Raw genomic sequence first — 23,084 nt, 5'->3', positions numbered from 1 at the left:
ACTTGTGGCTCAGTACCTGATAGGCCAGTGCTGGTGATGTGGGTGGAGTTTGTGTTTGTGATGTCACTTGTGGCTCAGTGCCTGATAGGCCAGTGCTGTTCATGTGGGTGCAGTTTGTGATTGTGATGTCACTTGTGGCTCAGTGCCTGATAGGCCAGTGCTGGTCACGTGGGTGCAGTTTGTGGTTGTGATGTCACTTGTGGCTCAGTGCCTGATAGGCCAGTGCTGGTGATGTGGGTGCAGTTTGTGTTTATGATGTCACTTGTGGCTCAGTGCCTGATAGGCCAGTGCTGGTCATGTGGGTGGAGTTTGTGGTTGTGATGTCACTTGTGGCTGAGTGCCTGATAGGCCAGTGCTGGTCACGTGGGTGCAGTTTGTTGTTGTGATGTCATTTGCGGATCAGTGCCTGATAGGCCAGTGCTGGTCACGTGGGTGCAGTTTGTGTTTGTGATGTCACTTGTGGCTCAGTGCCTGATAGGCCAGTGCTGGTCATGTGGGTGCAGTTTGTGTTTGTGATGTCACTTGTGGCTCAGTGCCTGATAGGCCAGTGCTGGTGATGTGGCTGCAGTTTGTGATTGTGATGTCACTTGTGGCTCAGTGCCTGATAGGCCAGTGCTGGTCATGTGGGTGCAGTTTGTGGTTGTGATGTCACTTGTGGCTCAGAGCCTGATAGGCCAGTGTTGGTCACATGGCTGCAGTTTGTGTTTGTGATGTCACTTGTGGCTCAGTGCCTGATAGGCCAGTGCTGGTCCTGTGTGTGCAGTTTGTGGTTGTGATGTCACTTGTGGCTCAGTGCCTGATAGGCCAGTGCTGGTCATGTGGGTGCAGTTTGTGGTTGTGATGTCACTTGTGGCTCAGAGCCTGATAGGCCAGTGTTGGTCACATGGCTGCAGTTTGTGTTTGTGATGTCACTTGTGGCTCAGTGCCTGATAGGCCAGTGCTGGTCCTGTGTGTGCAGTTTGTGGTTGTGATGTCACTTGTGGCTCAGAGCCTGATAGGCCAGTGTTGGTCACATGGCTGCAGTTTGTGTTTGTGATGTCACTTGTGGCTCAGTGCCTGATAGGCCAGTGCTGGTCACGTGGGTGCAGTTTGTTGTTGTGATGTCATTTGCGGATCAGTGCCTGATAGGCCAGTGCTGGTCACGTGGGTGGAGTTTGTGTTTGTGATGTCACTTGTGGCTCAGTGCCTGATAGGCCAGTGCTGGTCACGTGGGTGCAGTTTGTTGTTGTGATGTCATTTGCGGATCAGTGCCTGATAGGCCAGTGCTGGTCACGTGGGTGGAGTTTGTGTTTGTGATGTCACTTGTGGCTCAGAGCCTGATAGGCCAGTGTTGGTCACATGGCTGCAGTTTGTGTTTGTGATGTCACTTGTGGCTCAGTGCCTGATAGGCCAGTGCTGGTCATGAGGGTGCAGTTTGTGTTTGTGATGTCACTTGTGGCTCAGGGCCTGATAGGCCAGTGCTGGTGATGTGGGTGGAGTTTATGTTTGTGATGTCACTTCTGGCTCAGTGCCTGATAGGCCAGTGCTGGTCATGTGGGTGCAGTTTGTTGTTGTGATGTCATTTGCGGATCAGTGCCTGATAGGCCAGTGCTGGTGATGTGGCTGCAGTTTGTGGTTGTGATGTCACTTGTGGCTCAGTGCCTGATAGGCCAGTGCTGGTCACGTGGGTGGAGTTTGTGTTTGTGATGTCACTTGTGGCTCAGTGCCTGATAGGCCAGTGCTGTTCATGTGGGTGCAGTTTGTGGTTGTGATGTCACTTGTGGCTCAGTGCCTGATAGGCCAGTGCTGGTCATGTGGGTGCAGTTTGTGTTTGTGATGTCACTTGTGGCTCAGTGCCTGATAGGCCAGTGCTGGTCACGTGGGTGCAGTTTGTTGTTGTGATGTCATTTGCGGATCAGTGCCTGATAGGCCAGTGCTGGTGATGTGGGTGGAGTTTGTGTTTGTGATGTCACTTGTGGCTCAGTGCCTGATAGGCCAGTGCTGGTGATGTGGGTGGAGTTTGTTTTTGTGATGTCACTTGTGGCTCAGTGCCTGATAGGCCAGTGCTGGTGATGTGGGTGGAGTTTGTGTTTGTGATGTCACTTGTGGCTCAGTGCCTGATAGGCCAGTGCTGTTCATGTGGGTGCAGTTTGTGATTGTGATGTCACTTGTGGCTCAGTGCCTGATAGGCCAGTGCTGGTCACGTGGGTGCAGTTTGTGGTTGTGATGTCACTTGTGGCTCAGTGCCTGATAGGCCAGTGCTGGTGATGTGGGTGCAGTTTGTGTTTATGATGTCACTTGTGGCTCAGTGCCTGATAGGCCAGTGCTGGTCATGTGGGTGGAGTTTGTGGTTGTGATGTCACTTGTGGCTGAGTGCCTGATAGGCCAGTGCTGGTCACGTGGGTGCAGTTTGTTGTTGTGATGTCATTTGCGGATCAGTGCCTGATAGGCCAGTGCTGGTCACGTGGGTGCAGTTTGTGTTTGTGATGTCACTTGTGGCTCAGTGCCTGATAGGCCAGTGCTGGTCATGTGGGTGCAGTTTGTGTTTGTGATGTCACTTGTGGCTCAGTGCCTGATAGGCCAGTGCTGGTGATGTGGGTGCAGTTTGTGATTGTGATGTCACTTGTGGCTCAGTGCCTGATAGGCCAGTGCTGGTCATGTGGGTGCAGTTTGTGGTTGTGATGTCACTTGTGGCTCAGAGCCTGATAGGCCAGTGTTGGTCACATGGCTGCAGTTTGTGTTTGTGATGTCACTTGTGGCTCAGTGCCTGATAGGCCAGTGCTGGTCCTGTGTGTGCAGTTTGTGGTTGTGATGTCACTTGTGGCTCAGAGCCTGATAGGCCAGTGTTGGTCACATGGCTGCAGTTTGTGTTTGTGATGTCACTTGTGGCTCAGTGCCTGATAGGCCAGTGCTGGTCACGTGGGTGCAGTTTGTTGTTGTGATGTCATTTGCGGATCAGTGCCTGATAGGCCAGTGCTGGTCACGTGGGTGGAGTTTGTGTTTGTGATGTCACTTGTGGCTCAGTGCCTGATAGGCCAGTGCTGGTCACGTGGGTGCAGTTTGTTGTTGTGATGTCATTTGCGGATCAGTGCCTGATAGGCCAGTGCTGGTCACGTGGGTGGAGTTTGTGTTTGTGATGTCACTTGTGGCTCAGTGCCTGATAGGCCAGTGCTGGTCATGTGGGTGCAGTTTGTGGTTGTGATGTCACTTGTGGCTGAGTGCCTGATAGGCCAGTGCTGGTCATGTGGGTGCAGTTTGTGGTTGTGATGTCACTTGTGGCTCAGGGCCTGATAGGCCAGTGCTGGTGATGTGGGTGGAGTTTGTGTTTGTGATGTCACTTGTGGCTCAGTGCCTGATAGGCCAGTGCTGGTCATGTGGGTGCAGTTTGTGGTTGTCAGGTCACTTGTGGCTCAGAGCCTGATAGGCCAGTGTTGGTCACATGGCTGCAGTTTGTGGTTGTGATGTCACTTGTGGCTCAGTGCCTGATAGGCCAGTGCTGGTCCTGTGTGTGCAGTTTGTGTTTGTGATGTCACTTGTGGCTCAGTGCCTGATAGGCCAGTGCTCGTCACATGGCTGCAGTTTGTGTTTGTGATGTCACTTGTGGCTCAGTGCCTGATAGGCCAGTGCTGGTCCTGTGTGTGCAGTTTGTGGTTTTGATGTCACTTGTGGCTCAGTGCCTGATAGGCCAGTGCTGGTGATGTGGGTGGAGTTTGTGTTTGTGATGTCACTTGTGGCTCAGTGCCTGATAGGCCAGTGCTGGTCATGTGGCTGCAGTTTATATTTGTGATGTCACTTGTGGCTGAGTGCCTGATAGGCCAGTGCTGGTCCTGTGTGTGCAGTTTGTGGTTGTCAGGTCACTTGTGGCTCAGTGCCTGATAGGCCAGTGCTGGTAACATGGCTGCAGTTTGTGGTTGTGATGTCGCTTGTGGCTGAGTGCCTGATAGGCCAGTGCTGGTTTACGTGGGTGCAGTTTGTGGTTGTGATGTCACTTGTGGCTCAGAGCCTGATAGGCCAGTGCTGGTCACGTGGGTGCAGTTTGTTGTTGTGATGTCATTTGCGGATCAGTGCCTGATAGGCCAGTGCTGGTCACGTGGGTGGAGTTTGTGTTTGTGATGTCACTTGTGGCTCAGTGCCTGATAGGCCAGTGCTGGTCATGTGGGTGCAGTTTGTGGTTGTGATGTCACTTGTGGCTGAGTGCCTGATAGGCCAGTGCTGGTCATGTGGGTGCAGTTTGTGGTTGTGATGTCACTTGTGGCTCAGGGCCTGATAGGCCAGTGCTGGTGATGTGGGTGGAGTTTGTGTTTGTGATGTCACTTGTGGCTCAGTGCCTGATAGGCCAGTGCTGGTCACGTCGCTGCAGTTTGTGGTTGTCAGGTCACTTGTGGCTCAGAGCCTGATAGGCCAGTGTTGGTCACATGGCTGCAGTTTGTGGTTGTGATGTCACTTGTGGCTCAGTGCCTGATAGGCCAGTGCTGGTCCTGTGGGTGCAGTTTGTGTTTGTGATGTCACTTGTGGCTCAGTGCCTGATAGGCCAGTGCTGGTGATGTGGCGGAGTTTGTGTTTGTGATGTCACTTGTGGCTCAGTGCCTGATAGGCCAGTGCTGGTCACGTGGGTGCAGTTTGTTGTTGTGATGTCATTTGCGGATCAGTGCCTGATAGGCCAGTGCTGGTCACGTGGGTGGAGTTTGTGTTTGTGATGTCACTTGTGGCTCAGTGCCTGATAGGCCAGGGCTGCATATGTGTGTGCAGGTTTGTTTGTGATGTCACTTGTGGCTCAGTGCCTGAGAGGCCAGTGCTGGTGATGTGGCTGCAGTTTGTGTTTGTGATGTCACTTGTGGCTCAGTGCCTGATAGGCCAGTGCTCGTCACATGGCTGCAGTTTGTGTTTGTGATGTCACTTGTGGCTCAGTGCCTGATAGGCCAGTGCTGGTCCTGTGTGTGCAGTTTGTGGTTTTGATGTCACTTGTGGCTCAGTGCCTGATAGGCCAGTGCTGGTCATGTGGGTGCAGTTTGTGGTTGTGATGTCACTTGTGGCTCAGAGCCTGATAGGCCAGTGTTGGTCACATGGCTGCAGTTTGTGTTTGTGATGTCACTTGTGGCTCAGTGCCTGATAGGCCAGTGCTGGTCATGTGGCTGCAGTTTATATTTGTGATGTCACTTGTGGCTGAGTGCCTGATAGGCCAGTGCTGGTCCTGTGTGTGCAGTTTGTGGTTGTGATGTCACTTGTGGCCGAGTGCCTGATAGGCCAATGCTGTTCATGTGGGTGCAGTTTGTGGTTGTGATGTCACTTGTGGCTCAGTGCCTGATAGGCCAGTGCTGGTCATGTGGCTGCAGTTTATATTTGTGATGTCACTTGTGGCTGAGTGCCTGATAGGCCAGTGCTGGTCCTGTGTGTGCAGTTTGTGGTTGTGATGTCACTTGTGGCTCAGAGCCTGATAGGCCAGTGTTGGTCACATGGCTGCAGTTTGTGTTTGTGATGTCACTTGTGGCTCAGTGCCTGATAGGCCAGTGCTGGTCCTGTGTGTGCAGTTTGTGGTTGTGATGTCACTTGTGGCTCAGTGCCTGATAGGCCAGTGCTGGTGATGTGGGTGGAGTTTGTGTTTGTGATGTCACTTGTGGCTCAGTGCCTGATAGGCCAGTGCTGGTCATGTGGGTGCAGTTTGTGGTTGTCAGGTCACTTGTGGCTCAGAGCCTGATAGGCCAGTGTTGGTCACATGGCTGCAGTTTGTGGTTGTGATGTCACTTGTGGCTCAGTGCCTGATAGGCCAGTGCTGGTCCTGTGGGTGCAGTTTGTGTTTGTGATGTCACTTGTGGCTCAGTGCCTGATAGGCCAGTGCTGGTGATGTGGCGGAGTTTGTGTTTGTGATGTCACTTGTGGCTCAGTGCCTGATAGGCCAGTGCTGGTCACGTGGGTGCAGTTTGTTGTTGTGATGTCATTTGCGGATCAGTGCCTGATAGGCCAGTGCTGGTGATGTGGTTGGAGTTTGTGTTTGTGATGTCACTTGTGGCTCAGTGCCTGATAGGCCAGTGCTGGTGATGTGGGTGGAGTTTGTGTTTGTGATGTCACTTGTGGCTCAGGGCCTGATAGGCCAGTGCTCGTCACATGGCTGCAGTTTGTGTTTGTGATGTCACTTGTGGCTCAGTGCCTGATAGGCCAGTGCTGGTCCTGTGTCTGCAGTTTGTGGTTTTGATGTCACTTGTGGCTCAGTGCCTGATAGGCCAGTGCTGGTGATGTGGGTGGAGTTTGTGTTTGTGATGTCACTTGTGGCTCAGTGCCTGATAGGCCAGTGCTGGTCACGTGGGTGCAGTTTGTTGTTGTGATGTCATTTGCGGATCAGTGCCTAATAGGCCAGTGCTGGTCACGTGGGTGGAGTTTGTGTTTGTGATGTCACTTGTGGCTCAGTGCCTGATAGGCCAGTGCTGCATATGTGTGTGCAGGTTTGTTTGTGATGTCACTTGTGGCTTAGTGCCTGAGAGGCCAGTGCTGGTGATGTGGCTGCAGTTTGTGTTTGTGATGTCACTTGTGGCTCAGTGCCTGATAGGCCAGTGCTCGTCACATGGCTGCAGTTTGTGTTTGTGATGTCACTTGTGGCTCAGTGCCTGATAGGCCAGTGCTGGTCCTGTGTGTGCAGTTTGTGGTTTTGATGTCACTTGTGGCTCAGTGCCTGATAGGCCAGTGCTGGTCATGTGGGTGCAGTTTGTGGTTGTGATGTCACTTGTGGCTCAGAGCCTGATAGGCCAGTGTTGGTCACATGGCTGCAGTTTGTGTTTGTGATGTCACTTGTGGCTCAGTGCCTGATAGGCCAGTGCTGGTCATGTGGCTGCAGTTTATATTTGTGATGTCACTTGTGGCTGAGTGCCTGATAGGCCAGTGCTGGTCCTGTGTGTGCAGTTTGTGGTTGTGATGTCACTTGTGGCCGAGTGCCTGATAGGCCAATGCTGTTCATGTGGGTGCAGTTTGTGGTTGTGATGTCACTTGTGGCTCAGTGCCTGATAGGCCAGTGCTGGTCATGAGGGTGCAGTTTGTGGTTGTGATGTCACTTGTGGCTCAGAGCCTGATAGGCCAGTGTTGGTCACATGTCTGCAGTTTGTGTTTGTGATGTCACTTGTGGCTCAGTGCCTGATAGGCCAGTGCTGGTGATGTGGGTGGAGTTTGTGTTTATGATGTCACTTGTGGCTCAGTGCCTGATAGGCCAGTGCTGGTCATGTGGGTGGAGTTTGTGTTTGTGATGTCATTTGCGGCTGAGTGCCTGATAGGCCAGTGCTGGTGATGTGGGTGCAGTTTGTTGTTGTGATGTCATTTGCGGATCAGTGCCTGATAGGCCAGTGCTGGTCACGTGGGTGCAGTTTGTGTTTGTGATGTCACTTGTGGCTCAGTGCCTGATAGGCCAATGCTGTTCATGTGGGTGCAGTTTGTGGTTCTGATGTCACTTGTGGCTCAGTGCCTGATAGGCCAGTGTTGGTCACATGGCTGCAGTTTGTGGTTGTGATGTCACTTGTGGCTCAGTGCCTGATAGGCCAGTGCTGGTGATGTGGGTGGAGTTTGTGTTTATGATGTCACTTGTGGCTCAGTGCCTGATAGGCCAGTGCTGTTCATGTGGGTGCAGTTTCTGTTTGTGATGTCACTTGTGGCTCAGTGCCTGAGAGGCCAGTGCTGGTGATGTGGCTGCAGTTTGTGTTTGTGATGTCACTTGTGGCTCAGTGCCTGATAGGCCAGTGCTGGTGACGTGGGTGCAGTTTGTTGTTGTGATGTCATTTGCGGATCAGTGCCTGATAGGCCAGTGGTGTTTATCTGGGAGGAGTTTGTGTTTGTGATGTCACTTGTGGCTCAGTGCCTGATAGGCCAGTGCTGGTCACGTGGGTGCAGTTTGTTGTTGTGATGTCATTTGCGGATCAGTGCCTGATAGGCCAGTGCTGGTCACGTGGGTGGAGTTTGTGTTTGTGATGTCACTTGTGGCTCAGTGCCTGATAGGCCAGTGCTGGTCATGTGGGTGGAGTTTGTGGTTGTGATGTCACTTGTGGCTCAGTGCCTGATAGGCCAGTGCTGGTGATGTGGGTGGAGTTTGTGGTTGTGATGTCACTTGTGGCTCAGTGCCTGATAGGCCAGTGCTGGTCATGTGGGTGCAGTTTGTGGTTGTGATGTCACTTGTGGCTCAGTGCCTGATAGGCCAATGCTGTTCATGTGGGTGCAGTTTGTGGTTGTGATGTCACTTGTGGCTCAGTGCCTGATAGGCCAGTGCTGGTGATGTGGGTGGAGTTTGTGTTTATGATGTCACTTGTGGCTCAGGGCCTGATAGGCCAGTGCTGGTGATGTGGGTGGAGTTTGTGATTGTGATGTCACTTGTGGCTCAGTGCCTGATAGGCCAGTGCTGGTCACGTGGGTGCAGTTTGTTGTTGTGATGTCATTTGCGGATCAGTGCCTGATAGGCCAGTGCTGGTCATGTGGGTGGAGTTTGTGTTTGTGATGTCACTTGTGGCTCAGTGCCTGATAGGCCAGTGCTGGTCATGTGGGTGCAGTTTGTGGCTGTGATGTCACTTGTGGCTCAGTGCCTGATAGGCCAGTGCTGGTGATGTGGCTGCAGTTTGTGATTGTGATGTCACTTGTGGCTCAGTGCCTGATAGGCCAGTGCTGTTCATGTGGGTGCAGTTTGTGTTTGTGATGTCACTTGTGGCTCAGTGCCTGATAGGCCAGTGTTGGTCACGTGGGTGGAGTTTGTGATTGTGATGTCACTTGTGGCTCAGTGTCTGATAGGCCAGTGCTGGTGCTGTGGGTGGAGTTTGTGTTTGTGATGTCACTTGTGGCTCAGTGCCTGATAGGCCAGTGCTGGTGATGTGGGTGGAGTTTGTGTTTGTGATGTCACTTGTGGCTCAGTGCCTGATAGGCCAGTGCTGGTCATGTGGATAGAGTTTGTGTTTGTGATGTCACTTGTGGCTCAGTGCCTGATAGGCCAGTGCTGGTGATGTGGGTGGAGTTTGTGTTTGTGATGTCACTTGTGGCTCAGTGCCTGATAGGCCAGTGCTGGTGATGTGGGTGGAGTTTGTGTTTGTGATGTCACTTGTGGCTCAGTGCCTGATAGGCCAGTGCTGGTCACGTGGGTGCAGTTTGTTGTTGTGATGTCATTTGCGGATCAGTGCCTGATAGGCCAGTGCTGGTGATGTGGGTGGAGTTTGTGTTTGTGATGTCACTTGTGGCTCAGTGCCTGATAGGCCAGTGCTGGTCCTGTGTGTGCAGTTTGTGGTTTTGATGTCACTTGTGGCTCAGTGCCTGATAGGCCAGTGCTGGTGATGTGGGTGGAGTTTGTGTTTGTGATGTCACTTGTGGCTCAGTGCCTGATAGGCCAGTGTTGGTGACGTGGGTGCAGTTTGTTGTTGTGATGTCATTTGTGGCTCAGTGCCTGATAGGCCAGTGGTGGTCACGTGGGTGGAGTTTGTGTTTGTGATGTCACTTGTGGCTCAGTGCCTGATAGGCCAGTGCTGGTCCTGTGTGTGCAGTTTGTGGTTGTGATGTCACTTGTGGCTCAGTGCCTGATAGGCCAGTGCTGGTGATGTGGGTGGAGTTTGTGTTTGTGATGTCACTTGTGGCTCAGTGCCTGATAGGCCAGTGCTGGTCATGTGTGTGGAGTTTGTGGTTGTGATGTCACTTGTGGCTCAGTGCCTGATAGGCCAGTGCTGGTCACGTGGGTGGAGTTTGTGGTTGTGATGTCACTTGTGGCTCAGTGCCTGATAGGCCAGTGTTCGTCACATGGCTGCAGTTTGTGTTTGTGATGTCACTTGTGGCTCAGTGCCTGATAGGCCAGTGCTGGTCACGTGGGTGGAGTTTGTGTTTGTGATGTCACTTGTGGCTCAGTGCCTGATAGGCCAGTGCTGTTCATGTGGGTGCAGTTTGTGTTTGTGATGTCACTTGTGGCTCAGTGCCTGATAGGCCAGTGCTGGTGATGTGGGTGGAGTTTGTGGTTGTGATGTCACTTGTGGCTCAGTGCCTGATAGGCCAGTGCTGGTCATGTGGGTGCAGTTTGTGGTTGTGATGTCACTTGTGGCTCAGTGCCTGATAGGCCAGTGCTGGTCCTGTGTGTTCAGTTTGTGGTTTTGATGTCACTTGTGGCTCAGTGCCTGATAGGCCAGTGCTGGTGATGTGGGTGGAGTTTGTGTTTATGATGTCACTTGCGGCTCAGTGCCTGATAGGCCAGTGCTGGTGATGTGGGTGGAGTTTGTGTTTGTGATGTCACTTGTGGCTCAGTGCCTGATAGGCCAGTGCTGGTAACATGGCTGCAGTTTGTTGTTGTGATGTCATTTGCGGATCAGTGCCTGATAGGCCAGTGCTGGTCACGTGGGTGGAGTTTGTGTTTGTGATGTCACTTGTGGCTCAGTGCCTGATAGGCCAGTGCTGTTCATGTGGGTGCAGTTTGTGGTTGTGATGTCACTTGTGGCTCAGTGCCTGATAGGCCAGTGCTGGTGATGTGGCTGCAGTTTGTGTTTGTGATGTCACTTGTGGCTCAGTGCCTGATAGGCTAGTGCTGTTCATGTGGGTGCAGTTTGTGTTTGTGATGTCACTTGTGGCTCAGGGCCTGATAGGCCAGTGTTGGTCACGTGGGTGGAGTTTGTGATTGTGATGTCACTTGTGGCTCAGTGCCTGATAGGCCAGTGCTGGTCCTGTGGGTGCAGTTTGTGGTTGTGATGTCACTTGTGGCTCAGTGCCTGATAGGCCAATGCTGTTCATGTGGGTGCAGTTTGTGTTTGTGATGTCACTTGTGGCTCAGTGCCTGATAGGCCAGTGCTGGTGCTGTGGGTGGAGTTTGTGTTTGTGATGTCACTTGTGGCTCAGTGCCTGATAGGCCAGTGCTGGTGATGTGGGTGGAGTTTGTGTTTGTGATGTCACTTGTGGCTCAGTGCCTGATAGGCCAGTGCTGGTCATGTGGATAGAGTTTGTGTTTGTGATGTCACTTGTGGCTCAGTGCCTGATAGGCCAGTGCTGGTCCTGTGTGTGCAGTTTGTGGTTTTGATGTCACTTGTGGCTCAGTGCCTGATAGGCCAGTGCTGGTGATGTGGGTGGAGTTTGTGTTTGTGATGTCACTTGTGGCTCAGTGCCTGATAGGCCAGTGCTGGTGATGTGGGTGCAGTTTGTTGTTGTGATGTCATTTGTGGATCAGTGCCTGATAGGCCAGTGCTGGTCACGTGGGTGCAGTTTGTGTTTGTGATGTCACTTGTGGCTCAGGGCCTGATAGGCCAGTGTTCGTCACATGGCTGCAGTTTGTGTTTGTGATGTCACTTGTGGCTCAGTGCCTGATAGGCCAGTGCTGGTGATGTGGCTGCAGTTTATATTTGTGATGTCACTTGTGGCTGAGTGCCTGATAGGCCAGTGCTGGTCCTGTGTGTGCAGTTTGTGGTTGTGATGTCACTTGTGGCTCAGTGCCTGATAGGCCAATGCTGTTCATGTGGGTGCAGTTTGTGGTTGTGATGTCACTTGTGGCTCAGTGCCTGATAGGCCAGTGCTGGTCATGAGGGTGCAGTTTGTGGTTGTGATGTCACTTGTGGCTCAGAGCCTGATAGGCCAGTGTTGGTCACATGGCTGCAGTTTGTGGTTGTGATGTCACTTGTGGCTCAGTGCCTGATAGGCCAGTGCTGGTGATGTGGGTGGAGTTTGTGTTTGTGATGTCACTTGTGGCTCAGTGCCTGATAGGCCAGTGCTGGTCACGTGGGTGGAGTTTTTGTTTGTGATGTCATTTGCGGATCAGTGCCTGATAGGCCAGTGCTGGTCATGTGGGTGCAGTTTGTGTTTGTGATGTCACTTGTGGCTCAGTGCCTGATAGGCCAGTGCTGTTCATGTGGGTGGAGTTTGTGTTTGTGATGTCACTTGTGGCTCAGGGCCTGATAGGCCAGTGTTGGTCACGTGGGTGGAGTTTGTGTTTGTGATGTCACTTGTGGCTCAGTGCCTGATAGGCCAGTGCTGGTCACGTGGGTGCAGTTTGTGTTTGTGATGTCACTTGTGGCTGAGTGCCTGATAGGCCAGTGCTGGTCCTGTGGCTGCAGTTTGTGGTTGTGATGTCACTTGTGGCTCAGTGCCTGATAGGCCAATGCTGTTCATGTGGGTGCAGTTTGTGGTTGTGATGTCACTTGTGGCTCAGTGCCTGATAGGCCAGTGCTGGTGATGTGGGTGGAGTTTGTGTTTGTGATGTCACTTGTGGCTCAGTGCCTGATAGGCCAGTGCTGGTCATGTGGCTGCAATTTGTGTTTGTGATGTCACTTGTGGCTCAGTGCCTGATAGGCCAGTGCTGGTGATGTGTGTGCAGGTTTGTTTGTGATGTCACTTGTGGCTCAGTGCCTGATAGGCCAGTGTTGGTCACATGGCTGCAGTTTGTGGTTTTGATGTCACTTGTGGCTCAGTGCCTGATAGGCCAGTGCTGGTCATGTGGGTGCAGTTTGTGGTTCTGATGTCACCTGTGGCTCAGTGCCTGATAGGCCAGTGCTGGTCATGTGGGTGCAGTTTGTGGTTGTGATGTCACTTGTGGCTCAGTGCCTGATAGGCCAGTGCTGGTCGTGTGGCTGCAGTTTGTGTTTGTGATGTTACTTGTGGCTCAGTGCCTGATAGGCCAGTGTTGGTCACATGGCTGCAGTTTGTGTTTGTGATGTCACTTGTGGCTGAGTGCCTGATAGGCCGGTGCTGGTCCTGTGGCTGCAGTTTGTGGTTGTGATGTCACTTGTGGCTCAGTGCCTGATAGGCCAGTGCTGGTGATGTGGGTGGAGTTTGTGTTTGTGATGTCACTTGTGGCTCAGTGCCTGATAGGCCAGTGCTGGTGATGTGGCTGCAGTTTGTGTTTGTGATGTCACTTGTGGCTCAGTGCCTGATAGGCCAATGCTGGTCATGAGGGTGCAGTTTGTGTTTGTGATGTCACTTGTGGCTCAGTGCCTGATAGGCCAGTGCTGGTCATGAGGGTGCAGTTTGTGGTTGTGATGTCACTTGTGGCTCAGAGCCTGATAGGCCAGTGTTGGTCACATGGCTGCAGTTTATATTTGCGATGTCACTTGTGGCTCAGTGCCTGATAGGCCAGTGCTGGTCATGTGCGTGCAGTTTGTGGTTGTGATGTCACTTGTGGCTCAGTGCCTGATATGCCAGTGCTGGTGATGTGTGTGCAGTTTGTGTTTATGATGTCACTTGTGGCTCAGTGCCTGATAGGCCAGTGCTGGTGATGTGGGTGGAGTTTGTGTTTGTGATGTCACTTGTGGCTCAGTGCCTGATAGGCCAGTGTTGGTCACATGGCTGCAGTTTGTTGTTGTGATGTCACTTGTGGCTCAGTGCCTGATAGGCCAGTGCTGGTCATGTGGCTGCAGTTTGTGTTTGTGATGTCACTTGTGGCTCAGAGCCTGGTAGGCCAGTGCTGGTCATGTGGGTGCAGTTTGTGGTTGTGATGTCACTTGTGGCTCAGTGCCTGATAGGCCAGTGCTGGTTTACGTGGGTGCAGTTTGTGGTTGTGATGTCACTTGTGGCTCAGTGCCTGATAGGCCAGTGCTGGTCATGTGGGTGCAGTTTGTGGTTGTGATGTCACTTGTGGCTCAGTGCCTGATAGGCCAGTGCTGGTGATGTGGGTGCAGTTTGTGTTTGTGATGTCACTTGTGGCTGAGTGCCTGATAGGCCAGTGCTGTTCATGTGGGTGCAGTTTGTGGTTGTGATGTCACTTGTGGCTCAGTGCCTGATAGGCCAGTGCTGGTCATGAGGGTGCAGTTTGTGGTTGTGATGTCACTTGTGGCTCAGAGCCTGATAGGCCAGTGTTGGTCACATGGCTGCAGTTTGTGGTTGTGATGTCACTTGTGGCTCAGTGCCTGATAGGCCAGTGCTGGTGATGTGGGTGGAGTTTGTGTTTATGATGTCACTTGTGGCTCAGTGCCTGATAGGCCAGTGCTGGTGATGTGGGTGCAGTTTGTGTTTGTGATGTCACTTGTGGCTCAGTGCCTGATAGGCCAGTGCTGGTCACGTGGGTGCAGTTTGTGTTTGTGATGTCATTTGCGGATCAGTGCCTGATAGGCCAGTGCTGGTCACGTGGGTGGAGTTTGTGGTTGTGATGTCACTTGTGGCTCAGTGCCTGATAGGCCAGTGCTGTTCATGTGGGTGCAGTTTCTGTTTGTGATGTCACTTGTGGCTCAGGGCCTGATAGGCCAGTGTTGGTCACGTGGGTGGAGTTTGTGTTTGTGATGTCACTTGTGGCTCAGTGCCTGATAGGCCAGTGCTGGTCACGTGGGTGCAGTTTGTTGTTGTGATGTCATTTGCGGATCAGTGCCTGATAGGCCAGTGCTGGTCACGTGGGTGGAGTTTGTGGTTGTGATGTCATTTGCGGATCAGTGCCTGATAGGCCAGTGTTGGTCACGTGGGTGGAGTTTGTGGTTGTGATGTCACTTGTGGCTCAGTGCCTGATAGGCCAGTGCTGTTCATGTGGGTGCAGTTTCTGTTTGTGATGTCACTTGTGGCTCAGTGCCTGAGAGGCCAGTGCTGGTGATGTGGCTGCAGTTTGTGTTTGTGATGTCACTTGTGGCTCAGTGCCTGATAGGCCAGTGCTGGTGACGTGGGTGCAGTTTGTTGTTGTGATGTCATTTGCGGATCAGTGCCTGATAGGCCAGTGGTGTTTATCTGGGAGGAGTTTGTGTTTGTGATGTCACTTGTGGCTCAGTGCCTGATAGGCCAATGCTGTTCATGTGGGTGCAGTTTGTGGTTGTGATGTCACTTGTGGCTGAGTGCCTGATAGGCCAGTGCTGGTGATGTGGGTGGAGTTTGTGTTTGTGATGTCACTTGTGGCTCAGTGCCTGATAGGCCAGTGCTGGTCATGTGGCTGCAATTTGTGTTTGTGATGTCACTTGTGGCTCAGTGCCTGATAGGCCAGTGCTGGTGATGTGTGTGCAGGTTTGTTTGTGATGTCACTTGTGGCTCAGTGCCTGATAGGCCAGTGTTGGTCACATGGCTGCAGTTTGTGGTTTTGATGTCACTTGTGGCTCAGTGCCTGATAGGCCAGTGCTGGTCATGTGGGTGCAGTTTGTGGTTCTGATGTCACCTGTGGCTCAGTGCCTGATAGGCCAGTGCTGGTCATGTGGGTGCAGTTTGTGGTTGTGATGTCACTTGTGGCTCAGTGCCTGATAGGCCAGTGCTGGTCGTGTGGCTGCAGTTTGTGTTTGTGATGTTACTTGTGGCTCAGTGCCTGATAGGCCAGTGTTGGTCACATGGCTGCAGTTTGTGTTTGTGATGTCACTTGTGGCTGAGTGCCTGATAGGCCGGTGCTGGTCCTGTGGCTGCAGTTTGTGGTTGTGATGTCACTTGTGGCTCAGTGCCTGATAGGCCAGTGCTGGTGATGTGGGTGGAGTTTGTGTTTGTGATGTCACTTGTGGCTCAGTGCCTGATAGGCCAGTGCTGGTGATGTGGCTGCAGTTTGTGTTTGTGATGTCACTTGTGGCTCAGTGCCTGATAGGCCAATGCTGGTCATGAGGGTGCAGTTTGTGTTTGTGATGTCACTTGTGGCTCAGTGCCTGATAGGCCAGTGCTGGTCATGAGGGTGCAGTTTGTGGTTGTGATGTCACTTGTGGCTCAGAGCCTGATAGGCCAGTGTTGGTCACATGGCTGCAGTTTATATTTGCGATGTCACTTGTGGCTCAGTGCCTGATAGGCCAGTGCTGGTCATGTGGCTGCAGTTTGTGTTTGTGATGTCACTTGTGGCTCAGTGCCTGATATGCCAGTGCTGGTGATGTGTGTGCAGTTTGTGTTTATGATGTCACTTGTGGCTCAGTGCCTGATAGGCCAGTGCTGGTGATGTGGGTGGAGTTTGTGTTTGTGATGTCACTTGTGGCTCAGTGCCTGATAGGCCAGTGTTGGTCACATGGCTGCAGTTTGTTGTTGTGATGTCACTTGTGGCTCAGTGCCTGATAGGCCAGTGCTGGTCATGTGGCTGCAGTTTGTGTTTGTGATGTCACTTGTGGCTCAGAGCCTGGTAGGCCAGTGCTGGTCATGTGGGTGCAGTTTGTGGTTGTGATGTCACTTGTGGCTCAGTGCCTGATAGGCCAGTGCTGGTTTACGTGGGTGCAGTTTGTGTTTGTGATGTCACTTGTGGCTCAGTGCCTGATAGGCCAGTGCTGGTCATGTGGGTGCAGTTTGTGGTTGTGATGTCACTTGTGGCTCAGTGCCTGATAGGCCAGTGCTGGTGATGTGGGTGCAGTTTGTGTTTGTGATGTCACTTGTGGCTCAGTGCCTGATAGGCCAGTGTTTGTCCTGTGGGTGCAGTTTGTGTTTGTGATGTCACTTGTGGCTCAGTGCCTGATAGGCCAATGCTGTTCATGTGGGTGCAGTTTGTGGTTGTGATGTCACTTGTGGCTCAGTGCCTGATAGGCCAGTGCTGGTCATGAGGGTGCAGTTTGTGGTTGTGATGTCACTTGTGGCTCAGAGCCTGATAGGCCAGTGTTGGTCACATGGCTGCAGTTTGTGGTTGTGATGTCACTTGTGGCTCAGTGCCTGATAGGCCAGTGCTGGTGATGTGGGTGGAGTTTGTGTTTGTGATGTCACTTGTGGCTCAGTGTCTGATAGGCCAGTGCTGGTCACGTGGGTGGAGTTTTTGTTTGTGATGTCATTTGCGGATCAGTGCCTGATAGGCCAGTGCTGGTCATGTGGCTGCAGTTTGTGGTTGTGATGTCACTTGTGGCTCAGTGCCTGATAGGCCAGTGCTGGTCATGTGGGTGGAGTTTGTGTTTGTGATGTCACTTGTGGCTCAGGGCCTGATAGGCCAGTGTTGGTCACGTGGGTGGAGTTTGTGTTTGTGATGTCACTTGTGGCTCAGTGCCTGATAGGCCAGTGCTGGTCACGTGGGTGCAGTTTGTGTTTGTGATGTCACTTGTGGCTGAGTGCCTGATAGGCCAGTGCTGGTCCTGTGGCTGCAGTTTGTGGTTGTGATGTCACTTGTGGCTCAGTGCCTGATAGGCCAATGCTGTTCATGTGGGTGCAGTTTGTGGTTGTGATGTCACTTGTGGCTCAGTGCCTGATAGGCCAGTGCTGGTGATGTGGGTGGAGTTTGTGTTTGTGATGTCACTTGTGGCTCAGTGCCTGATAGGCCAGTGCTGGTCATGTGGCTGCAATTTGTGTTTGTGATGTCACTTGTGGCTCAGTGCCTGATAGGCCAGTGCTGGTGTTGTGTGTGCAGGTTTGTTTGTGATGTCACTTGTGGCTCAGTGCCTGATAGGCCAGTGTTGGTCACATGGCTGCAGTTTGTGGTTTTGATGTCACTTGTGGCTCAGTGCCTGATAGGCCAGTGCAGTATGAGGCAGCAATGTGCCCTTGTGGCCAAGAAGGCCAATGGTATCCTGGGCTGCATCAGAAAGAGTGTTGCCAGCAGGTCGAGGGAAGTGATTCTCCCCCTCTACTCAGCCCTGGTGAGGCCACATCTGGAGTACTGCGTCCAGTTCTGGGCTCCCCAGTACAAGAGGGATGTGGCACTACTGGAGCAAGTCCAGCGAAGGGCCACAAAGATGATTAGGGGACTGGAGCATCTCTCTTATGAGGAAAGGCTGAGAGAGCTTGGCCTGTTTAGCTTGGAGAAGAGAAGGCTGAGAGGAGATCTTATCAATGTGTATAAGTATCTGAAGGGAGGGTGTCGAGAGGATGGGGCCAGACTCTTTTCAGTGGTGCCGAGCGACAGGACGCGAGGCAATGGGCACAAACTGAAACACAGACACTTCCATCTTAACATGAGGAAAAACTTTTTCACTGTGAGGGTGACAGAGCACTGGAACAGGTTGCCCCGAGAGGTGGTGGAGTCTCCTTCTCTGGAGATATTCAAAAGCCGCCTGGATGCAATCCTGTGCAATGTGCTCTAGGTGACCCTGCTTGAGCAGGGGGGTTGGACTAGATGATCTCCAGAGGTCCCTTCCAACCTCAGTGATTCTGTGATTCTGTGATTCTGTGTTGTTGTGATGTCATTTGCGGATCAGTGCCTGATAGGCCAGTGGTGGTTATCTGGGAGGAGTTTGTGTTTGTGATGTCACTTGTGGCTCAGTGCCTGATAGGCCAGTGCTGGTCACGTGGGTGCACTTTGTTGTTGTGATGTCATTTGCGGATCAGTGCCTGATAGGCCAGTGCTGGTCACGTGGGTGGAGTTTGTGTTTGTGATGTCACTTGTGGCTCAGTGCCTGATAGGCCAGTGCTGGTGATGTGGGTGGAGTTTGTGGTTGTGATGTCACTTGTGGCTCAGTGCCTGATAGGCCAGTGCTGGTCATGTGGGTGCAGTTTGTGGTTGTGATGTCACTTGTGGCTCAGGGCCTGATAGGCCAGTGTTCGTCACATGGCTGCAGTTTGTGTTTGTGATGTCACTTGTGGCTGAGTGCCTGATAGGCCAGTGCTGTTCATGTGGGTGCAGTTTGTTGTTGTGATGTCATTTGTGGATCAGTGCCTGATAGGCCAGTGCTGGTCACGTGGGTGCAGTTTGTGGTTGTGATGTCACTTGTGGCTCAGGGCCTGATAGGCCAGTGTTCGTCACATGGCTGCAGTTTGTGTTTGTGATGTCACTTGTGGCTCAGTGCCTGATAGGCCAGTGCTGGTGATGTGGCTGCAGTTTATATTTGTGATGTCACTTGTGGCTGAGTGCCTGATAGGCCAGTGCTGGTCCTGTGTGTGCAGTTTGTGGTTGTGATGTCACTTGTGGCTCAGTGCCTGATAGGCCAGTGCTGGTCATGAGGGTGCAGTTTGTGGTTGTGATGTCACTTGTGGCTCAGAGCCTGATAGGCCAGTGTTGGTCACATGGCTGCAGTTTGTGTTTGTGATGTCACTTGTGGCTCAGTGCCTGATAGGCCAGTGCTGGTGATGTGGGTGGAGTTTGTGTTTGTGATGTCACTTGTGGCTCAGGGCCTGATAGGCCAGTGTTGGTCACATGGCTGCAGTTTGTGTTTGTGATGTCACTTGTGGCTCAGAGCCTGATAGGCCAGTGCTGGTCATGTGGGTGCAGTTTGTGGTTCTGATGTCACCTGTGGCTCAGTGCCTGATAGGCCAGTGCTGGTCATGTGGGTGCAGTTTGTGGTTGTGATGTCACTTGTGGCTCAGTGCCTGATAGGCCAGTGCTGGTCGTGTGGCTGCAGTTTGTGTTTGTGATGTTACTTGTGGCTCAGTGCCTGATAGGCCAGTGTTGGTCACATGGCTGCAGTTTGTGTTTGTGATGTCACTTGTGGCTGAGTGCCTGATAGGCCAGTGCTGGTCCTGTGTGTGCAGTTTGTGGTTGTGATGTCACTTGTGGCTCAGTGCCTGATAGGCCAGTGCTGGTGATGTGGGTGGAGTTTGTGTTTGTGATGTCACTTGTGGCTCAGTGCCTGATAGGCCAGTGCTGGTCATGTGGCTGCAGTTTGTGTTTGTGATGTCACTTGTGGCTCAGTGCCTGATAGGCCAATGCTGGTCATGAGGGTGCAGTTTGTGTTTGTGATGTCACTTGTGGCTCAGTGCCTGATAGGCCAGTGCTGGTCATGAGGGTGCAGTTTGTGGTTGTGATGTCACTTGTGGCTCAGAGCCTGATAGGCCAGTGTTGGTCACATGGCTGCAGTTTATATTTGCGATGTCACTTGTGGCTCAGTGCCTGATAGGCCAGTGCTGGTCATGTGGCTGCAGTTTGTGTTTGTGATGTCACTTGTGGCTCAGTGCCTGATAGGCCAGTGTTGGTCACATGGCTGCAGTTTGTTGTTGTGATGTCACTTGTGGCTCAGTGCCTGATAGGCCAGTGCTGGTCATGTGGCTGCAGTTTGTGTTTGTGATGTCACTTGTGGCTCAGTGCCTGATAGGCCAGTGTTGGTCACATGGCTGCAGTTTGTTGTTGTGATGTCACTTGTGGCTCAGTGCCTGATAGGCCAGTGCTGGTCATGTGGCTGCAGTTTGTGGTTGTGATGTCACTTGTGGCTCAGTGCCTGATAGGCCAGTGCTGGTCATGTGGCTGCAGTTTATATTTGTGATGTCACTTGTGGCTGAGTGCCTGATAGGCCAGTGTTGGTCACGTGGGTGGAGTTTGTGATTGTGATGTCACTTGTGGCTCAGTGCCTGATAGGCCAGTGCTGGTCATGAGGGTGCAGTTTGTGATTGTGATGTCACTTGTGGCTCAGAGCCTGATAGGCCAGTGTTGGTCACATGGCTGCAGTTTGTGGTTGTGATGTCACTTGTGGCTCAGTGCCTGATAGGCCAGTGCTGGTGATGTGGGTGGAGTTTGTGTTTGTGATGTCACTTGTGGCTCAGTGCCTGATAGGCCAGTGCTGGTCACGTGGGTGCAGTTTGTGTTTGTGATGTCATTTGCGGATCAGTGCCTGATAGGCCAGTGCTGGTCACGTGGGTGGAGTTTGTGTTTGTGATGTCACTTGTGGCTCAGTGCCTGATAGGCCAGTGTTGGTCACGTGGGTGGAGTTTGTGTTTGTGATGTCACTTGTGGCTCAGTGCCTGATAGGCCAGTGCTGGTCATGTGGGTGCAGTTTGTGGTTGTGATGTCACTTGTGGCTCAGGGCCTGATAGGCCAGTGCTGGTGATGTGGGTGGAGTTTGTGATTGTGATGTCACTTGTGGCTCAGTGCCTGATAGGCCAGTGCTGGTCATGTAGGTGCAGTTTGTGTTTGTGATGTCACTTGTGGCTCAGTGCCTGATAGGCCAGTGCTGGTGCTGTGGGTGGAGTTTGTGTTTGTGATGTCACTTGTGGCTCAGTGCCTGATAGGCCAGTGCTGCATATGTGTGTGCAGGTTTGTTTGTGATGTCACTTGTGGCTCAGTGCCTGAGAGGCCAGTGCTGGTGATGTGGCTGCAGTTTGTGTTTGTGATGTCACTTGTGGCTCAGGGCCTGATAGGCCAGTGCTGGTGACGTGGGTGCAGTTTGTTGTTGTGATGTCATTTGCGGATCAGTGCCTGATAGGCCAGTGGTGGTTATCTGGGAGGAGTTTGTGTTTGTGATGTCACTTGTGGCTCAGTGCCTGATAGGCCAGTGCTGGTCACGTGGGTGCACTTTGTTGTTGTGATGTCATTTGCGGATCAGTGCCTGATAGGCCAGTGCTGGTCACGTGGGTGGAGTTTGTGTTTGTGATGTCACTTGTGGCTCAGTGCCTGATAGGCCAGTGCTGGTGATGTGGGTGGAGTTTGTGGTTGTGATGTCACTTGTGGCTCAGTGCCTGATAGGCCAGTGCTGGTCATGTGGGTGCAGTTTGTGGTTGTGATGTCACTTGTGGCTCAGGGCCTGATAGGCCAGTGTTCGTCACATGGCTGCAGTTTGTGTTTGTGATGTCACTTGTGGCTGAGTGCCTGATAGGCCAGTGCTGTTCATGTGGGTGCAGTTTGTTGTTGTGATGTCATTTGTGGATCAGTGCCTGATAGGCCAGTGCTGGTCACGTGGGTGCAGTTTGTGGTTGTGATGTCACTTGTGGCTCAGGGCCTGATAGGCCAGTGTTCGTCACATGGCTGCAGTTTGTGTTTGTGATGTCACTTGTGGCTCAGTGCCTGATAGGCCAGTGCTGGTGATGTGGCTGCAGTTTATATTTGTGATGTCACTTGTGGCTGAGTGCCTGATAGGCCAGTGCTGGTCCTGTGTGTGCAGTTTGTGGTTGTGATGTCACTTGTGGCTCAGTGCCTGATAGGCCAGTGCTGGTCATGAGGGTGCAGTTTGTGGTTGTGATGTCACTTGTGGCTCAGAGCCTGATAGGCCAGTGTTGGTCACATGGCTGCAGTTTGTGTTTGTGATGTCACTTGTGGCTCAGTGCCTGATAGGCCAGTGCTGGTGATGTGGGTGGAGTTTGTGTTTGTGATGTCACTTGTGGCTCAGTGCCTGATAGGCCAGTGCTGGTCACGTGGGTGGAGTTTGTGTTTGTGATGTCATTTGCGGATCAGTGCCTGATAGGCCAGTGCTGGTCATGTGGGTGCAGTTTGTGTTTGTGATGTCACTTGTGGCTCAGTGCCTGATAGGCCAGTGCTGTTCATGTGGGTGCAGTTTCTGTTTGTGATGTCACTTGTGGCTCAGTGCCTGAGAGGCCAGTGCTGGTCATGTGGCTGCAGTTTGTGTTTGTGATGTCACTTGTGGCTCAGGGCCTGATAGGCCAGTGTTCGTCACATGGCTGCAGTTTGTGGTTGTGATGTCACTTGTGGCTCAGTGCCTGATAGGCCAGTGCTGGTCATGTGGCTGCAGTTTATATTTGTGATGTCACTTGTGGCTGAGTGCCTGATAGGCCAGTGTTGGTCACGTGGGTGGAGTTTGTGATTGTGATGTCACTTGTGGCTCAGTGCCTGATAGGCCAGTGCTGGTCATGAGGGTGCAGTTTGTGATTGTGATGTCACTTGTGGCTCAGAGCCTGATAGGCCAGTGTTGGTCACATGGCTGCAGTTTGTGGTTGTGATGTCACTTGTGGCTCAGTGCCTGATAGGCCAGTGCTGGTGATGTGGGTGGAGTTTGTGTTTGTGATGTCACTTGTGGCTCAGTGCCTGATAGGCCAGTGCTGGTCACGTGGGTGCAGTTTGTGTTTGTGATGTCATTTGCGGATCAGTGCCTGATAGGCCAGTGCTGGTCACGTGGGTGGAGTTTGTGTTTGTGATGTCACTTGTGGCTCAGTGCCTGATAGGCCAGTGTTGGTCACGTGGGTGGAGTTTGTGTTTGTGATGTCACTTGTGGCTCAGTGCCTGATAGGCCAGTGCTGGTCATGTGGGTGCAGTTTGTGGTTGTGATGTCACTTGTGGCTCAGTGCCTGATAGGCCAGTGCTGGTGATGTGGGTGGAGTTTGTGATTGTGATGTCACTTGTGGCTCAGTGCCTGATAGGCCAGTGCTGGTCATGTAGGTGCAGTTTGTGTTTGTGATGTCACTTGTGGCTCAGTGCCTGATAGGCCAGTGCTGGTGCTGTGGGTGGAGTTTGTGTTTGTGATGTCACTTGTGGCTCAGTGCCTGATAGGCCAGTGCTGCATATGTGTGTGCAGGTTTGTTTGTGATGTCACTTGTGGCTCAGTGCCTGAGAGGCCAGTGCTGGTGATGTGGCTGCAGTTTGTGTTTGTGATGTCACTTGTGGCTCAGTGCCTGATAGGCCAGTGCTGGTGACGTGGGTGCAGTTTGTTGTTGTGATGTCATTTGCGGATCAGTGCCTGATAGGCCAGTGGTGGTTA

Source organism: Apteryx mantelli, chromosome 20 (genome assembly GCF_036417845.1).
Source record: "Apteryx mantelli isolate bAptMan1 chromosome 20, bAptMan1.hap1, whole genome shotgun sequence".
Taxonomy (NCBI): domain Eukaryota; kingdom Metazoa; phylum Chordata; class Aves; order Apterygiformes; family Apterygidae; genus Apteryx; species Apteryx mantelli.
The sequence above is the reverse complement of the archived record's forward strand: the minus strand, read 5'-3'. Positions refer to the sequence as shown.